Source organism: Triticum aestivum, chromosome 6B, assembly GCF_018294505.1.
Source record: "Triticum aestivum cultivar Chinese Spring chromosome 6B, IWGSC CS RefSeq v2.1, whole genome shotgun sequence".
Taxonomy (NCBI): domain Eukaryota; kingdom Viridiplantae; phylum Streptophyta; class Magnoliopsida; order Poales; family Poaceae; genus Triticum; species Triticum aestivum.
In genome coordinates, this window is record NC_057810.1 from 244012974 (window position 1) to 244019521 (window position 6548).

The window sequence follows — 6548 nt, forward strand, 5'->3', positions numbered from 1 at the left end:
CCGTCATATCTACTTTTCCAAACACTTTTGCCCTTATTTTGGACTCTAACTTGCATGATTTGAATGAAACTAACCCGGACTGGTGCTATTTTCAGTAGAACTGCCATGGTGTTATTTTTGTGCAGAAATAAAAGTTCTCAGAATGACCTGGAAATCCACGGAGCAACATTTCAGAATTAATAAAAATACTGGCAAAAGAAATAGCGTCAGGGGGGCCACACCCTGTCCATGAGGGTGGGGGCGCGCCCCCTCCCCCTGGGCGCGCCCCCCTGCCTCGTGGGCCCCCTGCACATGCACCGACCTCAACTCCAACTCCATAAATTTGATTTCGTGGAGAAAAAAATCAGAGAGAAAGTTTCATTGCGTTTTACGATACGGAGCCGCCGCCAAGCCCTAATCTCTCTCGGGAGGGCTGATCTGGAGTATGTTTGGGGCTCCGGAGAGGGGGATTTGTCGCCGTCATCATCATCAACCATCCTCCATCACCAATTTCATTATGCTCACCGCCGTGCGTGAGTAATTCCATCGTAGGCTTGCTGGACGGTGATGGGTTGGATGAGATTTACCATGTAATCAAGTTAGTTTTGTTAGGGTTTGATCCCTAGTATCCACTATGTTCTGAGATTGATGTTGCTATGACTTTGATATGCTTAATGATTGTCACTAGGGCCCGAGTGCCATGATTTCAGATATGAACCTATTATGTTTTCATGAATATATGTGAGTTCTTGATCCTATCTTGCAAGTCTATAGTCACCTATTATGTGTTATGATCCGACAACCCCGAAGTGATAATAATCGGGATACTTCTCGGTGATGACCATAGTTTGATGAGTTCATGTATTCACTATGTGTTAATGCTTTTGTCTGGTACTCTATTAAAAGGAGGCCTTAATATCCCGTAGTTTCCATTAGGACCCCGCTGCCACGGGAGGGTAGGACGAAAGATGCCATGCAAGTTCTTTTCCATAAGCACGTATGGCTATATTCGGAATACATGCCTACATTACATTGATGAACTGAAGCTAGTTCTTTGTCACCCTAGGTTATAACTATTACATGAGGAATCACATCCGACATAATTATTCATCACTGATCCAATGCCTACGAGCTTTTCACATATTGTGCTTTCCTTATTTACTTTACCGTTGCTACTGTTACAATTACTACCAAACTACTACTATTACTTTTGCTATCGTTACCATTACTTCCATACTACTTTGCTACTAAATACTTTGCTGCAGATACTAAGTTATCCAGGTGTGGTTGAATTGACAACTCAACTGCTAATACTTGCGAATATTCTTTCTCTCCCCTTGTGTCGAATCAATAAATTTGGGTTGAATACTCCACCCTCAAAAACTGTTGCGATCCCCTATACTTGTGGGTTATCAAATATCCATGATGCTAATGATATGCAAAGCCACAAGCTTGGGGAAGCTATGTTTGATGAAGATGATATTTTTTGTCCCCCAAGTTTTGATGAGCAAATTTATTATGATGAAAGCATGCCTCCTATTTATGATGAGTATTGTGATGACACATATGCTATAAAGAATAAACATAACCATGAAACTTGTCGTCTTGATTTTAATTTTCAATTGGATTATGCTTCACATGATAGTTATTTTATTGAGCTTGCTCCCACTACTATTGATGAGAATAAATTTGCTTATGTGGAGAGTAAGAAAATTTCTATCCAAGTAGATCATGAAAAGAATGTTTTAGGTGCTGGTTATATTGTTCATTCATGATGCTACTAAAAATTATTATGAGGGGGGAATATATGCTTGTAGGAATTGCAATAATATCAAGTTTCCTCTCTATGTGTTGAAAATCTTGAAGTTATGCTTGTTTTGTCTTCCTATGCCAGTTGATTATTGTTCCCATAAGTTGTTTGCTCACAAAATCTCTATGCATAGGAAGTGGGTTAGACTTAAATGTGTTAGTAATATTCCTCATGATTCTCTCTTTATGTTTCAATTCTTATCTTTTATGTGAGCATCATTGAAATCATCATGCCTAGCTAGGGGCATTAAACGTTAGCGCTTGTTGGGAGGCAACCCAATTTTACTTTTATTCTTTGCTTTTTGCTCCTGTTTAGTAACAAATATTTCATCTAGTCTCTATCTAGATGTGGTTTTATGTTTTAATTAATGTTTGTGCCAAGTAGAACCTTTGGGAAGACTTGGGTGAAGTCTTTGCAATCTTGCTGTAAAAAAAAGAAACTTTTGCGCTCACGAGATTAGCTGCCATATTTTACTGGAGAGTGATTTTAGGTTGTATCTTTTTGAAGATGATTAATAAACAAATTACTAACGTCCACCAATTTATTTCAGAATTTTTGGAGTTACAGAAGTATTCAAATGATACAGATTACTACAGACTGTTCTGTTTTCGACAGATTATGTTTTCTATGTGTTGTTTGCTTATTTTGATGAATCTATGAGTAGTATCGGAGGGTATGAACCATAGAGAAGTTGGAATACAGTAGATATTACACCAATATGAATTTAGAATGAGTTCACAACAGTACCTAAGTGGTGATTTATTTTCTTATACTAACGGAGCTTACGAGTTTTCTGTTGAGTTTTGTGTTGTGAAGTTTTCAAGTTTTGGGTAAAGATTCCATGAACTATGGAATAAGGAGTGGCAAGAGCCTAAGCTTGGGGATGCCCAAGGAACCTCAAGGTAATATTCAAGTACAACCAAGAGCCTAAGCTTGGGGATGCCCCGGATGGCATCCCCTCTTTCGTCTTCGTTCATCGGTAACTTTACTTGGAGCTATATTTTTATTCACCACATGATATGTGTTTTGCTTGGAGCGTCATTTTCTTTTGTTTTGTTTTGCTTGCTGTTTGAATAATATCCCAAGATCTGAAATTCTTAAATGTTAGAGAGTCTTCACATAGTTGCATAATTATTCGACTACTCATTGATCTTCACTTATATCTTTTTTGGAGTAGTTTGTCATTTACTCGTGTGCTTCACTTATATCCTATGAGTAAATGGTTGAATGATTTGAATATCTTAAATCTGAAATTATATATGTTTCATATGCTTATCCCATGGGGAGTAATGACTTCACGTCTAAGAAGTAGAGGTGGTAAATTTATTGAAGGTTAGCAAGCATTGTATTGGTCACTTGAACAATTCATGAAAGAATATTGAAGGAAGAGAGATTTGACATATAAATATATTGTCTTAGAAATCTTCTATGATTGTGAGCCCCATTAATTATTTTCAAACCTGAGCAAATTAGTTGAAATTGGACAAGGAAGACAACATAATGAGTTATGCTTGGGTATATTTGTATAGAAGTTATATTGTTATAGATCGTCCAACATGTGGTGCTTGCTATTTAGAATCCTTTGCTAGCTATAATATTTGTACTAAGCGAGAATACTGCTTGTGCATCCAAATTCCTTGAACCAAGTTTCTTCCATGAGTGTCCGCCATATCTACCTATATGCGGTATTTACCTGCCGTTCCAAGTAAATTTGCATGTGCCAAACTCTAAACCTTCAAATAATAATTTGTTTAGTATGCCTGAATTGCTCATGTAGCGACTAGGGGTTGTCAGTATCTTCCATGCTAGGTGGGTTATTCTCCCAATGAGTGGACTCTGCTCATCATTCACGAGAAAAATGGCTGGTAACTGGGATGCCCAGTCCAATGATCAAAGATCAAAAACAAATCGCAAATAATTTAAACAAACTCCGTCAGGATTGTTGATAGTTGGACAGCACCCGTTGTTTCGGACAAGCCGTGGAGTGTGATTATTGGGGGAGGGGGAGTAAAATATTTACCTTCCTGTTTGGGAACCGCCTATAATGTATCTAGTATGGAAGATATTGGGAACTCTTGGTTGTTATGTTGACAATGAAAGCATACCTCTCGAAATTATTTTCATCTTTGTTTAAAAGCTTCGAGCTCTCACACCTCTGCAAATCCCTACTTCCCTCTGCGAAGGGCCTATCTTTACTTTCATGCAAGAGTCAATAGTATTCCTTCTCATTCCAACCTACTCTTTAGTTGGCAAGCATCATGTGATGGGGAAAGATCTAAGCATATATGGCCATTCAAATATATTTGATCATGAATTGTTATTGTTGACAATTATCTATATGATAAGTAAGTTGGGAGACAAAACATTAAGCCCCTACCTTTCTCTGTGTTCGATCGATTTTATTTGTTCTAAAAATATGCTTTGAGTGGTACCAATCAGGAAGACTATATGATAGTTGAATATGTGGTATTTGCTAAATCAAAGCTCTTAGACAGACCCTTCCTGAAAATAGGATGAATTGCAATTGTTTGATGACTGAGAACATGGTTTGCTAGTTTTCAAGAAAGTTTATGGTCTATGCTTTAACATGTGAATAGCTTGTTACTTGATCGTGAGAAGTTTTATGAGATGAGCTGTTGTTATGACATATAATGATGCTAGAAAAGGCGATTGAAATTATCATTGATCAAACTTATGCACCTGCTAGCATTCACACTTCATCAATTATTTCTTTTATCATTTACCTACTCGAGGACGAGTAGCAATTAAGCTTGGGGATGCTGATACGTCTCCAACGTATCTATAATTTATGAAGTATTCATGCTATTATATTATCTGTTTTGGATGTTTATGGGCTTTACTAAGCACTTTTATATTATTTTTGGGACTAACCTATTAACCGGAGGCCCAGCCCAAATTGTTGTTTTCTTGCCTATTTCAGTGTTTCGAAGAAAAGGAATATCAAACAGAGTCCAAATGGAATGAAACCTTGGGGAGAGTTATTTTTGGAACGAAAGCAATCCAGGAGACTTGGAGTAGATGTCAGGGAAGCTTCAAGGAAGCCACGAGGCAAGGAGGCGCGCCCTACCCCCATGGGCATGCCCCCCACCCTCGTGGGCCCCTCGTGGCTCCCCTAACCGACTTATTTCACCTATATATATCCATATAACATAAAAACATCGAGGAGCACAAATAGATCGGGAGTTCCGCCGCCGCAAGCCTCTGTAGCTACCAAAAACCAATCGGGACCCTGTTCCGGCATCCTGCCGGAGGGGGGATCCCTCACCGGTGGCCATATTCATCATCTCGGTGCTCTCCATGATGAGGAGGGAGTAGTTCACCCTTGGGGATGAGGGTATGTACCCGTAGCTATGTGTTTGATCTCTCTCTCTCGTGTTCTTGATTTGGCACGATCTTGATGTATCGCGAGCTTTGCTATTATAGTTGGATCTTATGATGTTTCTCCCCCTCTACTCTCTTGTAATGGATTGAGTTTTCCCTTTGAAGTTATCTTATCGGATTGAGTCTTTAAGGATTTGAGAACACTTGATGTATGTCTTGTCGTGCTTATCTGTGGTGACAATGGGTATCATGTGATTCACTTGATGTATGTTTTGGTGATCAACTTGCGGGTTCACCTTGTGAACTTATGCATAGGGGTTGGCACACGTTTTTGTCTTGACTCTCCGTTAGAAACTTTGGGGCACTCTTTGAAGTACTATGTGTTGGTTGAATAGATGAATCTGAGATTGTGTGATGCATATCGTATAATCATACCCACGGATACTTGAGGTGACATTAGGGTTTTGGTTGATTTGTGTCTTAAGGTGTTATTCTAGTACGAACTCTATGATAGATCGAACGGAGAGAATAGCTTCGTGTTCTTTTACTACGGACTCTTGAATAGATCGATCAGAAAGGATAACTTTGAGGTGGTTTCGTACCCTACAATAATCTCTTCGTTTGTTCTCCGCTATTAGTGACTTTGGAGTGACTCTTTGTTGCATGTTGAGGGATTTTTATATGATCCAGTTATGTTATTACTGTTGAGAGAACTTGCACTAGTGAAAGTATGAACCCTAGGCCTTGTTTCCTAGCATTGCAATACTGTTTGTGCTCACTTTTATCATTATTTACCTTGCTGTTTTTGTAATTTCAGATTACAAAAACCTATATCTACCATCCATATTGCACGTGTATCACCATCTCTTCGCTGAACTAGTGCACATATACAATTTACCATTGTATTGGGTGTGTTGGGGACACAAGAGACTCTTTGTTATTTGGTTGCAGGGTTGCTTGAGAGAGACCATCTTCATCCTACACCTCCCACGGATTGATAAACCTTAGGTCATCCAATTGAGGGAAATTTGCTACTGTCCTACAAACCTTTGCACTTGGAGGCCCAACAACGTCTACAAGAAGAAGGTTGTGTAGTAGACATCACCGAGCTGAACGTGTGCAGATCGTGGAGGTGTCGTGTGTTTGGTACTTGATCGGTTGGATCGCGAAGACGTTCGAATACATCAACCGTGTTACTTAACGCTTCCGCTTTCGGTCTATGAGGGTATGTAGACAACACTCTCCCCTCTCGTTGCTATGCATCACCTAGATAGATCTTGCATGATCGTAGGAATTTTTTTGAAATTACTGCATTCCCCAACATCTATGTGTGAAGCGGAGTACATAGCTGCTTTGGAAGCACCAAATGAAGGAGTCTGGATGAAGGAGTTCATATCCGATCTAGGTGCTATACCTA